The sequence below is a fragment of the Pinus tabuliformis genome, chromosome J (assembly GCF_031772625.1).
Source record: "Pinus tabuliformis cultivar Carrire ecotype Pingquan chromosome J, CPIR1, whole genome shotgun sequence".
Classification (NCBI taxonomy): domain Eukaryota; kingdom Viridiplantae; phylum Streptophyta; class Pinopsida; order Pinales; family Pinaceae; genus Pinus; species Pinus tabuliformis.
In genome coordinates this window covers 1,213,287,848-1,213,311,266 of record NC_142295.1, presented here as the reverse complement: position 1 = coordinate 1,213,311,266, position 23,419 = coordinate 1,213,287,848, and the positions used below count along the sequence as shown (strand labels likewise).

At 40.0% G+C, this 23,419-nt stretch overlaps 1 pseudogene across 1 annotated transcript in view; it reads right to left on the bottom strand.

Moving 5' to 3' along the window:
• Window positions 1-23,419, bottom strand: part of LOC149231505 (ABC transporter G family member 36-like) — a 123,400-nt pseudogene that overhangs the window by 77,474 nt on the left and 22,507 nt on the right. The window contains exons 3-7 of the transcript XR_016248072.1: window positions 17,734-17,787; window positions 17,441-17,531; window positions 17,044-17,345; window positions 16,679-16,960; window positions 16,277-16,590 (exon numbers count right to left, since the gene is read on the bottom strand). The product of XR_016248072.1 is annotated as an ABC transporter G family member 36-like (transcript). The remainder of the gene's footprint in view (window positions 1-16,276; window positions 16,591-16,678; window positions 16,961-17,043; window positions 17,346-17,440; window positions 17,532-17,733; window positions 17,788-23,419) is intronic.

The following is a 23,419-nucleotide window of genomic DNA, read 5'->3' as shown; positions in this document are numbered from 1 at the left end:
CTTGACCCTTTCTCTTAACAGCGAATTATATAATTTAATATTATTATTATTATTTAATAGCTACTTTCATTATTTAAATATTATTCTTTAACAGTTAATTCTGGATTCCTCCTACGATTAAAGGATTCATAGCTCTTAATTGTAATCATTCAATTCTCAAATTCCCTGATCATGGGTGGAGTGTCCACCCAAAAGGTTGGACAGGATTAAACATCCTCCACACAATTTAATCCAAAAAATTCTCTCAATATGAATAACTGTTGAAATATACACACTCTCATAATTAATAAATGTCTAATTAATATAATTAAGACATTTTCCTTAGAAACTTTTTCTGGGTCTTGGAGATAATTATCCTCCTTTGTTCCTTAGCCTCTTAAACACCATAGAGATTAGAACACTTGTCTGTTGCTACCAAAAACTAACAATTTCTTGGACCTTATAGTCCTAGGGTTGGGCTTTGCATGTACTAAATTGGAAAAGCATAAATGGCATTTTTCATGCATTCTTAGTGATTAATAGGGCTAAAGTCTAGGTTTTTATTATTGTATTATGTGTTTTTAGGCATTGAAATTTGTTGTAATCATTTTTTCCAATTCAGTCTTGAAATAGTCTTTTGTTTCAGCTTGTCTATCATCAATTTTAGACTATTTTTCTTATTGTTGTCAATTTTGCATGTATAATTATGTTGCTAGAAACCCTAGTTAACAATAGCAATAGGTAAATTAAAGATAACATGTGTTTGGGGACCTATTTGAGCCTCTCCAAGCTTACTAAACCCACTAGAATTAGCAATAGGGTCCTTTGAACTTAATATCTTGAGTCGCATCTCATCTCACCCCAAACCTCACTTATTAAACATTATCCTTGGGTGACTTTACTAGCAAAACCCTTAGGTGATACTTAGCTTGCAACACTTGGATTATCTAATCCCTAAGATCTGCTAAGGAAGTCTCCCTTGTCGGGATAATATCCAACCTCAAAATAGTAGGGGAACAATTGCTAGGGTGAGAGTGATGATTGATCCCATTGTTGCTCCTAATTTAGAGTTCTTAGTGAGGCTTTGCACTAACGTGTTAAATTTTGCAGTAACATTACCAAAGAATGAAAAGCCTCATATTTCAGCCACCATCCTTTTAAATGACCACAATATAAAACAATGGACAACATACTTGTGAATACCCATTTGAGATACAGTGACACTACTGATCATCAAGAAACAAATAAACAGAAAATAGTTTAATTGGAGGTAAAATACATATGGAAAAACCAAAAATTCCTCTACTCTAAAGTAAGGTTCAAAGACAACAAAAGATATCATAAAGAAATTGATGACACCAATGCTAATACAAACATTTCTTTTTTTTTCCAAAGATCAACAAGCCCTCTCTTTCAACTTCCTAACTCAAATACCAATGAATCACCTACTAAGCAACTAATTTATCTCTATGCCAAATTTGATCTCCGTATTTCAAAACTAATAGAACTTCTATATCCATCACTAGTTTCTTTTCCTTGGCTCAAGTGTTAGGATATTTTTTATAAACATCTCACAAGTCCCTCCAAGTTCACCAAACCAAATCCTCAAGGCCCTATGTACTCCCCAAAGGACATTATTAAACTTTGCAACAACTCCTTGGTGATAGATGATGACGAGGAGATTCATCCTCTCCACTTCTATCTTCGTCTCTAATGTTAAGTAGTTTTACCTCTCTATTTTGGGTCAAAAGGTTTTGGGTCACCCTTTTGGTTTACCATTTCTCATGTACTTCTTTACTTGTCTAGTACTTCCACATATATATCTTGTTTCTTTTAGCTTGAGTGATCTTGCATCTTAACACTCCCACTCCCATATTCTAATGTTGACTAGTTACATTTTCTAACTCCATTGACCTATTCTTTCCTCATTTGTGAATATTAAATTATTTTCATATTTTATATGTTCCTAATCTTTCTAGATTACATATTTTTAATATACAGTTCTATATGCTTTATTAGTATGGTTTCCTATGTTTGCAGTTTGTTGCCAAGACGTACTTGTATCTCAAAATAATTGAACAAGTATTTCATCTACATCGTTTAGCATGGCCTTTCTTATCTGAGAATGTCATTAACATAAAATATTAGCATAACAAAGTATTCATCGAAATGTGTAGAGGAACCTAAGTATTAGGAAATTTGTCATGCCCCTCCTCTCCCCTCCCTTCCCTTATTTCCATGCACGAAACATTTTGAAATGCGGAAATGCATTTTGAAATGTTGGAATTTCTAAGTCTAACCCGTTAGAAATCCTTCATGTACTTTATGATTTATTCCTACCTACTTGTTTTGTTAATTAACAAGTTATTTACCATGTAAATACTAGAAATAAATACAAGTACATGCTCAACACATTACAGATCATCAACTGAACGAAACAAAACAAGCACACAAGTGACACCGTTGTTTTTGGACCAATGTCCTTGGAAAAACTCAATGTGGGAAAACCGGTGTAGTTATCTGTGGGTTTTATTTTTATGCAGTTTCTGAATACAATCTGGGTGCCAAAATTAGCTCACCCAATAGAGAATAATCTCAGCAGTAGTACCTCTCCTTCGGAGACAAATTCTCCAGCTGAAACCCCAGGTAAACACTCCGGCAACTCCTCAACTCCAATCTACCCCACAAAAAACCCTAGCGTCAGCGTCTAGGGACTGCGTCATCTTTCTCGGCAGTTTCGGCTTTTACCCTCTACGTCAGCTTTCCCAGCAGTTCTGGCTGTTCCCGACAATTTCGGCTTTTGCCCTCTGCGTCAGCTTTCCCAGCTGTTCCGGCAATTCCTGACAGTTCCTTCTGTTCTTGGTAGTTCTGGCTTCTGCCCTCTATGTTAGCTTTCCCGACTGTTCCGGATGTTTCCGGCAATTCCGACTTCCCGAGAATTCTGGCTATTCCTGGCAGTTCCGGCTTCCCAGTAGTTCCAGCTATTCTTGACAGTTTTGGCTTCTACCCTTTGTGTCAGCTTTCCCGGCTGCTGTGCTAATCCTCCCAGCACTATCTCTACCTCTCTGCTTCTGTATTCACTACCCCTCAGCTGTAATTCCTGATCTCTCTCAACTTTCTCAGCAAACCCAACCCCGGAAAGTCGAAATCTTGATCTCTTAGTGTGTTCTCCAAGTGACCCTCAAGCCTCCTCTTATACTTTTCTCATTGACAAATCAACGGTCGAGATTAAGTCCCTAATCAACGGCTAAAACTAGATCTGGCTTGATCCATGTCTTTTGGACCATTCTAACACAGTTTTATATTAATTCACATTAATATTTTATTTTCCGTAAGTTTACACTTAGGGACCATTAAAAATATTAATTATTTTAATATCTCTCAAACTGTTTAGAATCTGCCCATACCCTTTCTGGGTATTGGAGATCTCATGTGCCTTAGCCTCTCCACCAATTTTCGTGGCTAGAGCATATCCGATGTTATCCCAAATCAACACTCCCTCTTAGCAAAGATTGTGCCCTAGTAATACTCCTCACTGAGCATCACCTTGATCATCCGCCATCGGTCCTTGTGTTGATGCTAGGTCTGCTGCCCAACATCCTTTGCACTGCTACATCCTATATTGCTATCCATGGCCCTACCACTGCCACTGCTGCATCCGTACTACAACTCCCATCCGTGTTGCTGCCAATGGCCCTTCCACTGCCACTACTGCATCTGAATTGCAACCCCTCTCATCATATTGGATCGTGCTACCCATAGCACTACCACTGCTAACTGCTTCACTGCAACTTAGTTACTAAGAAGTAAGTAACTGATCTCTCAACTCTGACATCTCCGTCATGCTAGAAACACTCCTAATGCTGAAGCTCCCTCTGTCACTAACAAGTTCTCCCTCTCTGACCTTTGCGCTGCTGCAACAACTCCATGCATCTCACACCATTGCACACCTCTTTTTGCCATCCTGCACTGGTGCAACACTCCCGTGCCTCTCGCACTGTTGCAGCCTACTAGCCTCATGTTGTCCTAGGAATCTTGCACTATAGCTCCTTCTGTCGCTCCATTTGTATCCGTCTCTACTGACATCGCCAGTACTGCTACTCCTCTTCGGGGCTCCCATAGCAAGGTCTAATCCAAGACGTTGGGTACCTCGAGGATCCTGCACCTCATCGCCTATAGTCCGCTTGACTATAGCTCGATGTCTCCCCACTTCTTATCAAGTGGCACATGAGTACTCATGGCACAATTGTCATCCCTCAAGGTGAAGGCCTTGATACGATGCTTATCTAGAATGGACAGGATCCTGGCCTTCCAGACCACAAAGTTGGAAACTCCGTCTAGCCTATCCTGATCCCTCATCCCATTCACAGCTATCTCTCTACTCTTTTCTGTCGACTCGTCCGAGTCTCTCTATTTCCCGCCAGGAAGTTCTCGGTTCGACTCCTGCTGAGTCTCTCTACTTCCCGTCTGGAAGTTCTCTTCTGGACTCCCTCTGAGTCCCGATTTCCCTCCTGTAAATCCTTCTGCCAACCGTCAAGTTGCCCCTCTTTGATTGTCTGTGCAACTACACCACTAATTTAGATTCTTTGGCTAGAAATCTGCCTCGGCAGCAACTCCCTCTCCTTGGTCTTGCCCTGTTAGATACTATTCTGACTACAGTACCCCACCAGCTTCACTCTGCAACTTACCCACAGCCTCCTAAGCCCCAGTAAACTAAAGGTTAGAGCTTTTAGGCTCTGCGCAATCCCGACACTAGCAAAATTTGCAACTCCTGGCCACGGGCATCAATCCTTCCTAACTGAGAAAGATGACTAGGCACTGCATAGGCCGAGTTTGCTCCCCTCTGCCACTATGTTGATCCTCTTTCCGGCTCAAACTTGATGACGCAGGCACTGCATCACCCATTCCTCGTTGCTTCTCTACTAGGAACAACTTTTGTCACTCGGGACAGCTGTTTTCTGCTGCTGCTGCTCTGGTCGGCTGGTGTCCTCAGTTCTCTTTGTTGGCATTATGACACACATGTGGCGCTATGGCATAAGTGTTGTCCTTGATGGCAACTCACTCAAGTGGCAAATCACTGTTCATGCTCTCAAAATGATAGAAAATGAGATACCCGCAGGTGCGCCTAACAAAAGCTGTGGACCCGTAGGTGCTCCGAACAAAAAGTGCAGACATACCCGCAGGTTCTCCGAACAAAAGGTGCGGACGTCAAATTCTCTCACTTTCATGCAGAGAAGCGCGCGCACATGGGAAATTTTATGATTGATCCATGGTATTTAGTCCGACGTTTTTGATCCTATGGTTTTGGTTCGTGGTATTGCATCTAAAATATTGAACCCCGGTTTTGGGTCCCTTGTATTGGCTTTCTATGGTTTTGATCCATGGTTTGAGTAAGGGCTTGCCTATAAAAAGGAAAGGAGATCAATTGGCTAGGCACTCATGTGTTGAATATCTTAAAACGAACAAAATCTGAAATACTTGTAATCGGTTGGTGAGTTATAGTTGAACCTGAGCATGAGAAGACAGATCAATTGAGGGGTCGTGATCTCTTTCGCGCATGATCAGATCTGTGAATCTGACAGTCGAGGGTATATCTGAGGACTGATAAACTGTCTTTATCCGGAGGTCTGCAGGCTAGAAACAGTTCAGGTGCGAAGGTATGCAGATCAGAAGACGCCCCAGCTGCAGAGGTGCATGGAGCAGCCGTGAGTGCAGGTGCGGAGGTACGCAGATCGGGAGACGCCTAAGGTGTGGAGGTCCGCAGGGCAGAGATCCGCAAGGCAGAGACAGTACAAGTGCGAAGCTGCGCAGGCCGTAGATAGCGCAGGAGCAATGCTACGTAGGCCACTAACAGAGAAAGTGCGGACATCCGCAAGTTACTATTGGTGAAGTTGCGGACTTTTCTCTTGATATATGTTTTAGCTGCTTCTGTTTATCACTGTTGTGTTCAGGGTTCTGAAATGGTGTCTGATTACTAGTACTGTGTTCTGAGAAGTTCTTAATTCAATATTTGCACAAGGAAGTTGGTTGATTGCAGATCTAATTGATGTTTGATTGAGATTCTTGGATCCAGTTTGAAAATTTATGAAACGTGGTCCCTGGAAGAAAAGAGAAGGTTGAAGCCTTCAGTAGGTGAGCACCTACGTACTAGTAGCTCAGCTAGTACAAGAGCTAAGGGGGTTGTAGCTCCCTTCCAGGAGAGTCTGGAAAACGAGAGAGGGTTGTAGCTCTCTGCAGGTTGCATCCTGCGTGCTGGTAAAGGACTGCACCAGTACAGAATCATTATAAAAAGAAGTTTCTAATTGAAATAAGATAGAGACACATTGCAGCAGGTGGTTTTCACCCACATTGGGTTTCCACTTTATATCTGGTGTTCTTTGGTGTGACTGTCTGTTTTTCTTGTTCCTGTTCATTATTATATGGTACTGAAATTCAAATTAATGGTCAACATTTGAAGAATAAATTAAATTATAAATCTAGAGGGTATATTGAAAAGAATTTGATAATACTGATTCACCCCCCCTCTCAGTATTATTTCCAACAATTGGTATCATAGCAAGTCCTTCAGAAGAAGCTTGATCGCTTGAAGGAAGATCTATCATCATGAGCAACTACGAGAGAGAAGCATCGATCAGGCCACCAATTTTTGATGGGACAAACTTCATATATTGGAAGGTAAGAGTCACTGCCTATCTTCAATCTCTTGGTACAGAAGTCTGGGATATCATAGATACAGGGTACACTTTTCCGTCAGCAACACCTACAGATCCAGCTGGTAAGAAGCAATATGAAACAAATGCAAAGGTTGTCAATACTCTATTAGGATGTCTATCTCAATCAGAGTTCGTCAAGGTTATGTAGTACAAATCCACAAAAGAAATATGGGATAAGATCGTTCTGAGCTATGAAGGAGATGAACAGGTAAAACGAGCAAAACTTCAAACCCTCATAATTCAGTATGAAAATCTCAAAATGTACAATGATGAAAGTGTGGCTAACTATTTTCTACGTATAGATGAGATTGTTAATTGTATGAAAAACTTGGGTGAAGAAATAAAAGAGGTTGTTGTGGTTGAAAAGGTACTAAGATCTTTGTCCTCTAAGTTTGAATCAAAAGTTTCTGCAATAGAAGAAAAACAGAATCTACAGCAACTTACCATGTCACAACTGCACGGGATTCTAACTGCTTACGAAATGAGGAAAGGAGGACCATCAGACAGGAGAGAAGCTGCATTCAAGGCTGCAGGCAAAGGAGATTACTATGAGTCAGGACATATGTCAGAAGAAGAGGAAGAATCAAATTTTGTCAAGAACCTTCAACGGGGTGCTGGAAGATTCAGAGGTAAGTTACCTTTCAAATGCTTTGCTTGTGGAAGAGTTGGTCACTATGCTGCCAAGTGTCCTCATAAGGATAAGCTTGACAAAGGTAAGGAACCTGTTAGATGGAACAAGAAACAGAATGTAAATAAGAAAAGCTATTACACTCATGAAGACAGTGATGGACTTTCAAATAGTGATGAAGATGAACAAGGTAATAATTATAGACTTTTAATGGCCTTTGAAGATGATGATTTCACGGATGCTATAGTTGAAGAAGGTCTGTATGAAGAAATTTCTAAACTCAAAATTTGTTTAGAAGAGAAAAATATGATTATTGATACTCTGCAATTCCAACTGGCTAAAAGGGAAAAACATCATGAAAAGTTGGAATGTGAAATTGTGGGTCTTAGAAAAGAGATTGAGAAAACAAAAGTGCTTAATCTTAGATTTGTTAAAGGATCTGAAACTCTAGATGAGATTATCAATGTGCAGTGTTCTCCTCTAATCAAGACAGGTCTGGGATATAATGAAGAAGCATCTCAAGCGCAGAAACCATCCACCTCCAAAAGTTATCTTGATGCAGCAAGGAGGAGTGAACAAATTGACAATCGACAGCAAAGGCACTATGGAGATCACCAGGTAAATCAGGGACAATTTACCTCAAGAATGAACAAAGACTACCAGGTAAATCGGGGGCAATCTACTTTAAGGATGAACAGAAGCTACAACCAGCCACAGGTAAAACATTCTCAATTTGCCTCAAGAATGGATGTCGATAGAAACTACAATCATTCGGTTGGTAGATTTGATAATCGCAGGAGTTTTTTCAATGGCCAATGTTTCTCTTGTCATAACTTTGGTCACAAAGCAGCTCAATGTGTTGCCTATAAGACAATCATGACTAGAGAAGCTCAAAAACAAAGAAGTATGACTGGGATCACGAAAAGAACCTACAATAACTTTTCTGCCCTTGAGAATGAAATTGAATGTTCTATTTGTAACAACTTCGGTCATGAAGATTCTGAATGCAGGAGCAGGTTTCGACAAACAAAGGAACAAGCCTCAAATGCCAAAACATGGAGAATGAAAGAACCGCAACCAGAAAGATGTGGTATAGCCTTATATGCGGAAGGGCAAGAAAATCAATGGTACATCGACAGTGGATGTTCGAAACATATGATGGGTGATAAAGGAAAACTTCAGTCATATAGTGCCTTAGAGAAGGAGAAGAAGGTCTCATTTGGAAATGACACCCCTGCGCTCATAAAAGGTAAAGGTTCTGTTCAGTTGAAAGAAAAGGTCAAAGCTGGAAATGTTATGTATGTTGATGGCTTAAAGCATAATCTATTGAGTGTCAGTCAGATGTGCGATCAAGGAACAGAGGTAATATTTCGATCAAATGGATGTAGTGTTCATGATCTTGATACAGGAAAAACAGTGATCAAAGGCATAAGGACTCCAAATAATTTATACATATTCAAAGAAGGACAACATCAATGCTATCTAAGCAAGAACGATGAACATTGGTTATGGCACAGAAGATTGGGGCATCTTAGCTTCTCACAGATAAGGAAATCATGCAAATACCAGGCAGTTCGTGGTCTTCCAGACATCAGAATTCCAGACAATACAATATGCAAATCGTGTCAGTTTGGTAAGCCAACCAGAACTAACTTCCTTGAGAAGGAAGGATCAGCTAGCAGGCCACTTGAACTTGTCCATACTGATGTATGTGGTCCATCTAGGAAAAGGTCACCTCGAGGAGAAGAATATTTTATATTATTCATTGACGACTTTTCCAGGATGTGGTGGATAGGACTTATGAAGCACAAAGACGAAGCCTTTGAAAAGTTCAAATCATTCAAAGCCTTGGTGGAGAACGAATCAAATCACAAAATCAGATGCCTCAGGTCTGATAGAGGTGGGGAGTTTACCTCGAATGAATTTTTCGATTTTTGTGAAGAACATGGAATAAGAAGGGAATTCTCTACAGCTAGGATTCCTCAGCAAAATGTAGTGGAACGGATGAACAAAACGGTTCAACAAATGGCTCGTGCTATGCTTGATGAGTCTGGAACTCCCGCAACCTTCTGGGGTGAAGCCGCATTTGCTGTAGTTGTTATTCTCAACAAGACAAATATCCAAGTGAACAACACTCAAACTCCTCATGAGCTCTGGTATGGTGAGACTCGTTCCGTAAAACATTTCAAAATTTTTGGAAGCAAATGCTATATTAAAAATAATGATGAAAATCTTGGCAAGTTTGAACCTAGAGCAAATGAAGGCATTCTCCTTGGTTATTCTCCTCACAGCAAAGCATACAAATGTTACAATAAAAGGCTTGGAAGAATTGTCGACAACATTGATGTAGTGGTGGATGAAGAAGAAATCACTCCCAAACAGGTAAGAGCTGAAGACTTCGAAGATGATGAGGACTATCCATCAACATCAAATCAGATTCATGATGAAGAAGAAACCCATGAGGCAGCAGAGGAACAAATAAGGATAGAAGAAAAGACTCCATCCAGGTATGTTCAAAAGAATCATCCAGAATCTCAAATTTTGGGGCAAAAGGAGGCAGGTATACAAACAAGAAGAACAATTGCAGAAGCTTCAAGCTATTTGGCATTACTCTCCTCCGCTGAACCACAAAATGTAAAAGATGAATGCTGGGTCAAGGCAATGGATGAAGAACTTGAGCAAATCGAAAAGAATAACACTTGGGAGTTGGTTCCTAGACCAAAAGATAAGAATGTCATCGGGACAAAATGGATCTTCAAAAACAAGTTGAATGTAAATGGGGAAGTAATTAGAAACAAGGCCAGACTTGTTTGTAAAGGGTATGCTCAACAAGAAGGAATAGACTTTGAAGAAACTTTTGCTCCCGTTGCTAGACTTGAGGCCATCAGAATGTTCCTTGCTCTCTCTAGCTTTCAGAAGTTCAAAGTATTTCAAATGGATGTGAAATCAGCCTTTCTGAATGGAGACTTAGAAGAAGAAGTGTACATTGAGCAACCAGATGGTTTCATCCTTGGGAATGATCCAAATCTTGTATGCAGACTAAAAAAGGCTCTCTATGGTCTTAAACAGGGTCCAAGGGCTTGGTACTATCGTTTGGACAATTACCTTCATCAACAAGGTTTTTTAAAAGGATCAGCAGATAGCAATCTTTATATAAAAATTGAAAATGACAAATTGCTAATACTTGTTGTGTATGTAGATGATATTATCTTTGGCAGCAATGAAGAAGCTATGAGTCAAAACTTTGCCTTGGTAATGCAAAAAGAATTCGAAATGTCATTGCTTGAAGAGCTGAATATTTTCTTGGTCTACAAATCCAACAAAATGAAGGCGGTATCTTTTTATCTCAAACCAAGTACCTCAAGCAGATCTTGAAGAAATATGGCATCGAAGATTCGAAACCAGTATGTACCCCTATGGTTACAGGATGCAACCTCAGTGCAAATGATGGATCAGCAACAGTACATCAACCAACCTATAGATCCATGATTGGAAGTTTGCTTTATTTGATAGGTACCCGACCAGACATCATGCATGCAGTGGGAATAGTTGGAAAATTTCAAGCAAATCCAAAGGAAACTCATCTTCAGGCAGTTAAGAGAATCTTCAAGTATCTTCAAGGAACTCAAAACTATGGCTTATGGTATCCTAGAGATACAGATCTCACACTTCATGCTTATACAGATGCAGATTGGGCCGGAAGCGTGGATGATAGAAAAAGCACTAGTGGTGGTGCATTCTTCATGGGTTCCGGATTAGTATCTTGGTTCAACAAGAAACAGAGTTCAATAGCATTATCTACAACTGAAGCAGAGTATGTGGCTGCTGCATCTTGTTGCACACAACTTCTTTGGATGATGCAAACTTTGCAGGATTTTCAAATCACTTGTACTCCACCTATCTCCATCCTATGTGATAATACAAGTGCTATCAGCATTTCAAAGAACCCAGTCATGCATTCAAAGACCAAGCATATACCTATCAAATATCATTTTCTGCAGGAACAAGTGCTTGAACAAAAGGTCAAGTGGGAGTATGTTCCCTCTAAGGAACAAGTTGCTGATATACTCACCAAACCACTACCCAAGGAGACCTTTGAATACCTCAGACAAAAGTTGGGGGTAGTTGATGCATCATCTTGCTGTTGAATCTTGTTTGTTTCAGAGATTGTTGGTTGTACATGAGTTTCATATGGGGTATACGCGTACATTCGCTGGTTTATGGATTGGTCAAAGACCAACTGGCATAGGTTCAAGCGGAGCATATATTCTTCTAATAATGCATTGTTGGCATTATTGTAGAAGATCTTGGAAGAGCAAGTACAGAAGGAGAACATGGATGCTGATCTGAATAATGCTGCTAATGTTTTGTCTCTATGTCTTATATTTCTTTTGTCAAGGTCATGTAACGGCCTATTTTGGTTTCCCCTCTATGCCTGGGATGAATGATATAATGTACTTGGTTGTCATATGTAAATTTCTGATGTAACCCCACTTGGTTGGGTGGATGATCCCCACTTGGTTGGGTGATGAATGTATGTATAGAGTCTTTTGGTGATAGGAAGGTCATTTATGGTGTATGGTGGATTATGGTTCTTCTTGAAGAAAATTTCTTTTGCAGATCTGGCCTACAGTCAAGGGGAGCACGATCAGCACAGCAGAGCAGAGTTTTCAGCATGTTCTCAGGGGGAGCATAACCTTTTGCCCTTGATGACAAAGGGGGAGAATGACTTTGAGGATCTTGGGGTTGCCATCAAGTCCAAAGGGGGAGATTGTTGGCATTATGACACAGATGTGGCGCTATGGCATAAGTGTTGTCCTTGATGGCAACTCACTCAAGTGGCAAATCATTGTTCAGGCTCTCAAAATGATAGAAAATGAGATACCCGCAGGTGCGCCTAACAAAAGCTGCGGACCCGCAGGTGCTCCGAACAAGAAGTGCGGACATACCCGCAGGTTCTCCGAACAAAAGGTGCGGACGTCAAATTCACTCACTTTCATGCAGAGAAGCGCGCGCACGTGGGAAATTTTATGATTGATCCATGGTATTTAGTCCGACGTTTTTGATCCTATGGTTTTGGTCCGTGGTATTGCATCTAAAATATTGAACCCCGGTTTTGGGTCCCTTGTATTGGCTTTCTATGGTTTTGATCCATGGTTTGAGTAAGGGCTTGCCTATAAAAAGGAAAGGAGATCAATTGGCTAGGCACTCATGTGTTGAATATCTTAAGACGAACAAGATCTGAAATACTTGTAATCGGTTGGTGAGTTATAGTTGAACCTGAGCATGAGAAGACAGATCAATTGAGGGGTCGTGATCTCTTTGGCGCATGATCAGATCTGTGAATCTGACAGTCGAGGGTATATCTGAGGACTGATAAACTGTCTTTATCTGGAGGTCCGCAGGCCAGAAACAGTTCAGGTGCGAAGGTACGCAGATCAGAAGACGCCCCAGCTGCGGAGGTGCGCGGAGCAGCCGTGAGTGCAGGTGTGGAGGTGCGCAGAGCAACTGACAGTGCAGGTGCGGAGGTGCGCAAATCACAGAGAGTGCAGGTGCGGAGGTACGCAGATCGGGAGACGCCTCAGGTGCAGAGGTCCGCAGGGCAGAGACAGTACAAGTGTGAAGCTGTGCAGGCCATAGACAGTGTAGGAGTGAAGCTACGCAGGCCATTGATAGAGAAAGTGCGGACATCCGCAGGTTACTATTGGTGAAGTTGCGGACTTTTCTCTTGATATATGTTTTAGCTGCTTCTGTCTATCACTGTTGTGTTCAGGGTTCTGAATTGGTGTCTGATTACTGGTACTGTGTTCTGAGAAGTTCTTAATTCAATATTTGCACAAGGAAGTTGGTTGATTGCAGATCTAATTGATGTTTGATTGAGATTCTTGGATCCAGTTTGAAAATTTATGAAACATGGTCCCTGGAAGAAAAGAGAAGGTTGAAGCCTTCAATAGGTGAGCACCTACGTACTAGTAGCTCAGCTAGTACAAGAGCTAAGGGGGTTGTAGCTCCCTTCCAGGAGAGTCTGGAAAACGAGAGAGGGTTGTAGCTCTCTGCAGGTTGCAGCCTGCGTACTGGTAAAGGACTGCACCAATACAAAATCATTGTAAAAAGAAGTTTCTAATTGAAAGAAGATAGAGACACATTGCAGCAGGTGGTTTTCACCCACATTGGGTTTCCACCTTATATCTGGTGTTCTTTGGTGTGACTGTCTGTTTTTCTTGTTCCTGTTCATTATTATATGGTACTGACATTCAAATTAATGGTCAACATCTGAAGAATAAATTAAATTATAAATCTAGAGGGTATATTGAAAAGAATTTGATAATACTGATTCACCCCCCCCTCTCAGTATTATTTCCAACACTCTTGTGATCTACAACCACGCTCTGATACCATGTTGGAATTTCTAAGTCTAACCCGTTAGAAACCCTTCATGTACATTCTGATTTATTCCTACCTACATGTTCTGTTAATTAACAAGTTATTTACCATGTAAATACTGAAAATAAATACAAGTACATGCTCAACACATTATAAATCATCAAATGAAGGAAACAAAACAAGCACGCAAGTGACAACATTGTTTTTGGACCAATGTCACTGAAAAAACCCAATGTGGGAAAACCGGTGCAGCTATCTAAGGGTTTTATTATTATGTAGTTTCTGAATACAATCTGGGTGTCAAAACTGGCTCACCCAACAGAAAATAATCTCAGCAGCAGTACCTCTCGTTCGGAGACAGATGCTCCGGCTAAAACCCCGGATAAACACTCTAGTAGCTTCTCAGCTCCAATCTGCCTCACGAAAAACCATAGCGTCGACCTCTAGGGACAGTGTTAGCCTCTTCTACCCTCTGCGTCAGCGTTCCCGGCAGTTCCGGCTTTTGCCCTCTGCGACAACTTTCCCAGCAGTTCCAACTTCTTCCCTCTGCATCAGCTTTCCCGGCTGTTCTGGCGATTCCCGGCAGTTCTGGCTGTTCTCGCAATTCCAACTTCCCAGCAGTTCCGGCTATTCCCGACAGTTCCTGTTTCTTCCCTCTGCGTTAGATTTCCCAACTGCTGCGCTGATCCTCCCGGCATTATCTCTGCCTCTCTGCTTCTGTATTCACTACCCCTCAATTGCAATTCCTGATCACTCTATCAACTTTCTCAGCAAACCCAGCCCCAAAAAGTCAAAATCTTGGTCTCTTTGTGTGTTCTCCAAGTGACCCTCAAGTGTCCTCTTATACTTTTCTCGTTGACAAATCAACGGCCGAGATTAAGTCCCTAATGAATGGCTAAGATTAGTTCTGGCTTGATCCATGTCTTTTGGACCATTCTAACACGGTTTTTAATATTTTATTTTTCCTAAGTTTAGACTTAGGGACTCCATTAAAAATATTAATTATTTTAATATCTCCCAAACTGTTTAGAAGCTGCCCAAACCCTTTCTGGGTATTGGAGATCTCACATGCCTTAGCCTCTCCACCAATTTTCGTGGATAGAGCACATTAGATGCTACCCCAAATCAACATGAAACTCCTTGAAACACCCCTAAATATTGTGAGGGCCATTTTGTAATTTGGAAACATGGTCCAAAACCTGGGCCCGAGTTTCAAGCACATTTTAATCTAGAAAGGACATATTTCAGGCCCAAGAACTCACTTAAAAGGTTCATAAAAAAACCTTAGAAAAATAGACATGAAAAAAGATGAAAGTGTCCTCTCTGGAATTGTAACTAACTTTTGGTCTTAATTCTTTATTTATTTTAATGTTGACATTTACCTCTATTTATATTGTACCTTCATCATTTACGATTTTAACAGTCAAAGTTAAAGTAAGACGCCCATTTCAAGACGTTTGGTGATGCAATCAGAACCATTGAACTTCACATAGAAAAAGATAGAAATTGTGGTATTTTTAACTATCAACACACTTCCAACATCTCAGTATATATTTAAAACATGACCCAGTACCCCTTCATCTTGCACCTGTTGTGATTTTAAGAAGCAAACCTACCAGGAGAATAAGCTAGTCAATGGTGCCAACTAATTGAAACCTATATGCCGGCCATTGACAAAATGACCTTATAAATGATAAAATAACACTAATATCATTCTTATTAAATTGTCATTTATGTTTGCCCGCCTGGGGTAGCTCAAATGGCGATGATCGTGGAATGAAGTCTCACCGAACCAGAGATCTTGGGTTCGAAACTTGTACTACCCTCCCCTCGTTGCGGGGTGAATAATGGACATGTAAAATTGAAAATGGGAGAGTCTTGCCAAGCTTAACAAAAAAAAAATGTCATTTATGTTTACCATTTTTCATTTCTTGATCATTTCAATCCATTTTTTGAAAAAAATATGATGTTCATATATATATATATATATATATATATGTATTTTTCAACCTTGTGTTTTCCCTTTTCCAATTTTTTTTGGAGATTACATTTCAGTGTTGTACTTGTTTCTATATAGTGCGTTTCTATGTTTTGTGCATCTATGAGAAAAAACATGTCGAGGGTTAAATGCAGTTTTTACTTTATTGCGTCGTTTGCGTTGAAAGATGCATTTTACAACCCAGTATGAGGGGATGTGTAAGTATGTCACATTTCTAATAAAATAAAAATAAAAAATTAACGTTGGCCCAAAACAAAAATGAAAATAACCATATAGATTAAAAAAACTATATTTCCACCTCAAAATTGTAATATTTGAAAATATTAATTTGATATAGTTTTATTATAAATTTTGTTATCATGCCACTTAAAAAACATTATTAAATCTAATATTAATATTATTAGATTTAATAACTTTGCATTAATCATATGAGGAAAAGTTTGCATGATTTAATAACTTTCAAGTTAGATGCATCTAGGCAGGTTTCTATCTATATATCTATATAATAAAGATGAAATGAAAGATGGAATGAAGCAATAATCTTAGTAGTTAAAGTAGATACTAAATACGTACCTGCCAGCTTCAGGTGAGTACCCGATCCCATAATAAGTAATTGAGGTCCAAATAATTGACTCGAACAACGACTGTGGAATCTTCAGAAGAATTCCAGGAAGAGTGTACGCCCATGCTGGGTAGAGGTAAAGATCCCTTTGTTTGAAGAACACTGGAAGTCGTCTAATTGTCATCGCTAGCTCCGGATAGCCAAGGAACATCATGAACATGAGTGAAAAAAAAAGCGCACCAAGATAATAATTTCCATGCGTAAGGTCAACTTTCTTGTGTGTCCCGAGGAACATTGTCATTACAATAGATGCCATTAGAATAAGCTGCCACGAAGGATGAAGGCATACCTGAGTTAGTTAAAAGTTATACTGCTCTGGCAATCATTTAGATAATCAAGACAAGTTGAAATACCTGTACAGCTTTGAAAACATGAACAAATGAGTTTCTCTTCATAAGTAGCCACTCTCGATCAAGACATGCTTTGAACAACTCCCATTTTCTAAGTGAGTATTTGCTGAAAGACAGGGCAGTTTTGTCGCCTTTGGACTTATCAAAAGGTTTAGAAAGTTCTTCTTTCAAGTTCTGGCCAACATGAAATTGTTTGAATTTCTGCGAAAACTGCTCTGCTGAAATGTACCTATATGGCTTTTCACTGTCCTCCCAATACTGTTCTTGATCCTTTCTGGAGGTAACCTGCACCATGTTATTGAAATATGTGAGACAATTAATTTCACTGCAAGTCAAAAAAAATCGCTTGAAGATGGCTATATATTCACCTCCTGCAGAAAGTCTGCAATGCCCTTACGCTCCGGACACACGAAGCCACAATATTCAAAAAACACGAGAACATGATCTCGAGGCCCGTGGTAAACTATCTGTCCTTCTGACATTATGATAATATCATCAAAGAGATCAAATGTCTCAGGTGCTGGCTGCAGAAGCGACATTACTATTGTAGCTTGCTTGATGTGTGCAACCTGTTGAAGACACTTTACAATCTCAAAAGTTGTAGAGCTGTCCAAGCCAGTTGATATCTCATCCATGAAAAGAGTATTCATTGGAGACATGATCATTTCCCCTGCAGATAGAAATGGATACTATTGAATCTCATTCAAAATTAACAAAACTCAAACTTCTAAAACAAAAATACAGAGATGCAATCTCATTCATTACCAGTTGTTACTCTTTTTCTCTCACCGCCAGAAATTCCTCTTATCATGGCATTACCAATTATGGTGTCTGCACAAATATCCAGACCAAGGATCTACAACAATAACATACAGGCAGTAAGATATAAGAACACCAGAATAAATGAAAAAGCATTTAATATGCACAACAGTGCAAAGATTGCTATCAGACCAATATTTAAATACCAAGAATTTAAGAACTAGAAAATCAAATAATGTTGATCCTCCCTGAATGAAGCATGGCATGAAAATTAAATGTCAGGGGCAAGAGCTCTTTACCTTCAAAATATAATCTGTTTTAAGACTTCCTTTCAAACCCTTGATTGAAGTTGCCTGGAAACAAAAAGGGGGAACATGTGAATAATTGAATTTACAAAAACAGAAATAATGTAGTAAATATTGTACATAACCACTGGGGGGATGCACCATGCACTATGAGATGAGTGCCTCTATATGCATCTCCCGCTCTGATCGCCAAATCTCAATAGTCTCAGCGAAGTGGTAGCCAACCCAGCATCATGCTGGCCAGATGGTGAGGGAGCAAAGGAAACACCGCCACAGCCAACCACACAGTCCCCCAGCATAGTCACTAAATGATAAAGTTCCAACAGTTACTTTGCCAATCTCGGAATATGACAAACAGCAGGAGAATGATGGCAGGAAAATCAATTTCCATAAGCTTGAGCTGCAGAACAAGGGATGGGGAGGTTAACAGAAAGTGACAAGGATAACCCACCCCGCATGGGGCTGATCCCAGCTGTATCTTAATCTGTGTTGTTGTTTATCATGATTGTGCAACCTTTATGGCATGTTAATTTTGAATTTCTAATTAAGTAGCAATATTTTGTACTTAACTCATCTAGGAAATTTTGTAGACTTTAATGGCACATATTGCATCTTGTTGGTGCTTGTGCAGAGGTTCCACTCTTGATGCCATTTTCAGAGCCCTCTTGATGTTTTCTGACAGATCCTTTGGATGTACCATCCTGTAGGGGTTTATAGGGATTAGTCTATGATAAAGAGAAGGGTTCACTGGTTTAAGTCGAAGTAACTCCTCAAGCTTCTCAGTGCCTTTTTTAAGATCTGGGGGTATTGGTGTTTTCTCAAGTTCTAAACTTTCTCCTTTGACCATGGAAGTTCGGACTTTTAACCCTCTCAATTGGGAGGTGACGAAGTCTTAGTACTGAATCCCAATGTTATCCTAGGGTATAAGGAGGATCCTCAGCCAAAATTTCTCCCAACAGAGAAAAATATCTAAACCTGCTATCAAGTCACTGTACCAATTAAGATCTAAAAAGGAGAACATTGCCAACCTAAGGTCTTTGGAAGGGTGTTTTTCCTTTGATCAAGATGACCTGGTATCTGTACAGAAAAAATCTCAGACATCCAAGCTAAGTCTTGAGCTAAACAGGAGGTTAGGGAGGGAAACCAACAAACCAGTTGTGGGGCCCTTAGAGTAGGGAAGACCCTGAGAATGGTTTCCAAATGATAGTTCTCTCACTTCACTCCAAAGGGGCTGGTAGCACCCTAAAACAGCAAGCCCTGAAAAGAATGCAAGCTGCATAAAATCTGACATTTTGTCACTCTAACAAAACATATGTGCTGGCCCTAAAGTGGTGGATTTATTGTCTTCTTTTGTCAAATAGTGGAATTTATGTTCGTTGGATATTGATGGCCTTTGGGGTGGGTTGGTTAAAGGTTTGAATCCTATCGTTGTCGCTATTTCTTCATCTATTTTAAAGGCAGGCATAGAGACTGAAGTCAGGTCCAAAGAATTGGAGGTATACAGAATCATTAACCTATATGGAACTGTTACCCCTCATTTCAGAGGGGGTTCATATATGCACATTTTCATTTTGGAAGCACCATTCTAAGCCAAAATAATGCAAGTCAAGGCCTTGTAGGCCATGTGGAGGCTATGTATTATGGTTGGCCCAGCCGGTTCTGCTAGTAACCACTCTCAACTCCTTTCGTCCTATAGAGAATTGGAGGACTTATGGTGGATCTTTTGGGACTCATGGCTTAGAGGAATCATTGGTTTTGTAGGGGTGATCGCACATTGTAGGGCTAGTCCAATCAGCGTCTCATGTGCACTTATGCCTTTCTCACATGGGGGTTTTAGTGAGTCCATATGCATTCTTTGGCCATGGTCTATTCTTTGTATAACAGTTCTTCAACATATCAGATTCACATTTTCCAATATTTCATGGTTCCCAACACAATTTGCAGATCCCAATGCACAAGGTCTTGGGGTTCAAAAATCAACAAATGCTGATCATGCTCAGAAAAATATGTACACACCATGCCACATGAAAATTTTGTCAAAATATGAAGGCAACAAAGAGATATGCTCAATCAAAGGTGGGCATCCTCCTTTTGTGGCAAGTGTGGATTGAAGAAGCCATTTTGGGGTTCATGTATAATCAAATGGGACATGCCTTACATCAAAAGTCACCTAAAAAAATTTCTGGACAAAATCCATGTACCCAAATTCTCAAATTATGCAAGGCATTGGAGGTCTATCATTTGGCTCATTAAATCAAACAAATGGCCACACGTGTGGATCTTTTGAGGGCTTTTGAAAAGGCCAAAAGTGATCATTGGATCAAGTCAATGAAGGAAAATATCAAATTATTCAATCAAAAATCAAATAAGCAAGCAAAAGGGTAAAAGACTCCTCTAATCAAATCAAAGGACCAAATCAACCTTAAAAGGTAAGTCCCGGGGCATCTCAAGAGAGACGTTGAGCAAGGAAAGCATATTGTTGGGCCTCCAAATGAATCTATAAAATATTTCAAGTCAATTCCAAGTGGTATGTTGTATATTTAAGGCAAATCATCCTCCTTTTATGTTTGATGTCACTTATTTATTGGAGGTTTTATGACCCATTTTGGAGCTTGAAAAGTCAGTCCCATGCTTTATGCAAGTTCCTTGACTTGCAGTATGGCCACAGGCCTTCATTTGGAACATATTTAAATTTTTGTTTTATTTTTTTTTAACCATGGGGAATCAATAACATGTTGGAGTCATCTGGGCAAGGCCCAAGATCAAACCTAGTTACTACCATTATAACACCAAGGGTATATCCAACAGCCCGCAAACCCGATATACTAGGATTTTATGAAATAGCAAGAGCGAAGACTCCACAAGGTTGGGAGAGTCTACTTCTGGAGCCTTATCACAATCGGACAAAGATGCCCCCCTTGGGATTTGAAACCACGTGGAGGGGATAAAATTCCATTGTGCTAACCACTCTGTTGCCCCACAGAGAAGTGGAACATATTTTGAAAGTTAATAAGCATTATTGGAGGTTTTTATTGGAGTTGCTTTTAGGGTTCTTCCCCATTTGGAAAATTTTATGACCTCTTTTATGAGGGTTTCAAGCAATGTAAAGTTAATTATTGTAGTGACTTAGTCTCGAAGTTATGAATGACAAATCTTACCACTATTCTGGGGGAGGGTTTCAAACTAGCCATTGGAAACAAAAGCATATAAGGCTAGTCCCTCACCTCATTCTCATGTTGTAAAAATGTGATATCATTATGCCATAATAAGAGCTTCATTTGGTGCAAACAACTCACCTTATGGATTGTTTTTTCTATTCTCTTTCTTCTTGCCTATTGTTAGATATGTGCTCTCATAAGAAATTTTGCACGACTTTTTCAAGTTACACAAAGTTAATGGATTGAATCATTGATCCATTGAGGATACATAGTCACTTGAAGAGGAGGGCTAAGATGCTAGTCCTCACCTTCTCTTTGTTGGACTAGGTTATCAAAATCTGATTGTTGGACTAGCCCTTGTGGGGGGTTTCTCCTTAAAGGACAAGATTTTTCCTAAATCCATAGTTGATCCACTGGCCAAAGGTACTCCACAAGGGAATTGCTCCTAGTTGAATTTGGTGCTAGAAAATTGTCTTTGATAAGAGTGCGGGTGACTTGTCCAAGACTCCAAACTCAATTTTTGTAACAACCCTTTTTGCTGCACCTTGTATATGTAAATATCATTGTGTGAATTTTTGAGACATTTGTAAATTTATGTGAAAATGAATTGGTGGCTAGCTAAAGGGAGGGACACATAGATCCAGTGCTCTTAGGGGGTTTCTTGGGTTACTTGTGGTGTGTTGTGAGCAAGCCCATACCAAACTCATTTTATTCCATTAACTAACACGTTGACCACGGGCTGGTCTATGCTAACAGGCTTTGAAGTTTTGGAGTTGGCAACAAATGTGGAGGACAACGCCACCATGTCCCCTCCTCCTAGATTGAGACAAGGAAGCAGTGACCTCTGGAGGAAAAAAAGAGGGTCAACGAGGGAACAGACAAAAAAAGAACACACAAAGGAAGAGCACACAGGAAGCAGATAACAGACAGTGAGAAAAACACGCGTAAGGAAAGAAGTTTGTGATTCCTATGGAAATAAGAGCAATTGGCAGAGGAGTGTGCTAGTTTTTGTAGCATCGGATGTGTTCTAGCCTTGAAATTTTGTGGAGAGGCTAGAATACAGTAGATCTCCAAAACCCATAAATCTTTTTTTGGAAATTTCGGCTAGAAATGACTTAATTAGATTATTAACCATTTTTTAAATATTTAATATGGTCAATTAATTAGTAATAATTAAGTCTAGGCGTGAATGATTTAGAAACTCACATGGATCAATCCAGGGATGATCCTAGCCATTGATTAAGTTTTAATCTTGGTCTTTAGTGCTCCAACAAAGGATTATAAGAGGAAATTGATGTGGTGATGAAGAAGACACTTGTGAGGTTCAATTTCTTAGTAGATCGATTTCTAGAGTAGAAGCAGTCAGTTGCCAGAAGAAGAGCTAGAGATTGAAGCAGTGTGAGAGGGATTGAGATAGTGAGGCTGGAGAAGGCATTCCAGATCCAGCAAGTGCATTTGCAGAGAGGCAAAAGAGCCACAGAGAGGCTAACACTGGGATAGCGCAACTACTTCTAGAGGCAAAGTCCAATTGTTGAGAGGGATTGACGTTCTCAGTTCCAGAGGTCAGGGAGGAGTCCCAGAGTGCCAGAGAAGTGCCTTTCTAGACAACAGAAGGCAGAACGACTTCATCAAACACTAGTCTTAGGCTAGATGTCCAGCAAGCTGTCAGAGCAGCGCAGAAGTTGACGCAGAGGGTTAGAGGGCCGAGTTTTAGAAGGCAAGTCGTACCGGGAGTTTTCCTATGGGGTGAGGAAAATTCTTCACTAGATTTTTGCCAGTATTTTTCTCTGTAGGATTTCCAAATTTTAACGTCCAGTTGTACTCAAAATTTTTCACGGTGCTTAATAATAAAACACTCAGCTGTTGCACCAATTTTCCCAAGTTGGGTTTTTCCAGGGACTTTCGTCCAAAAATAACTGTTTTATCTATTTGTGTGCTAGGATTTCTTCTAGTGTTTATTCTTCCGCAGTTTTATTTGTGTAGATTGCAGTGTTATTTATTCAATATTTGCCATAGCAAACAACGAATAAATTGTTAAATTAAATTAACAATTAGGATAATAATTTCCATTTGCTGCAATAGGATTCCAGTTTGGAATTTTTCACATGGTATTAGAGAGTAGTTAAGGAGGTCGAGTTACTTGTGGAGGTTCGATTTTCTGAGTGGCGCAGAAAAATTTGATCCTACCAGATCGAGTGATTCCAGAGGCAGAGTGAGCATCCCAATTTTTTTGTTGAGCAAATATCTAGCTGGATGCAGTGGTTTTTGCAGCAGTTTGCTAAAGAAAAGCCAATGTCGGGTGGAAGGAAGAAGAGCACACACAGAGGGAAAATTTTCCTCAGGGAACTTCTAGTCTCAAGAAGTTCGATTTTTTCCTTGCAGATCAACAGTCGTTGTGAGCAGATCTTCTCACTCCAAAAGGGAGTGCGAATAGCAGAGCAACAACTGAGCAAAAGGAAAGAGGATATTTTCGACATTTTGTTGAGATGGCCACTGCTGGGCTTCATGATTAGGACAGGTTG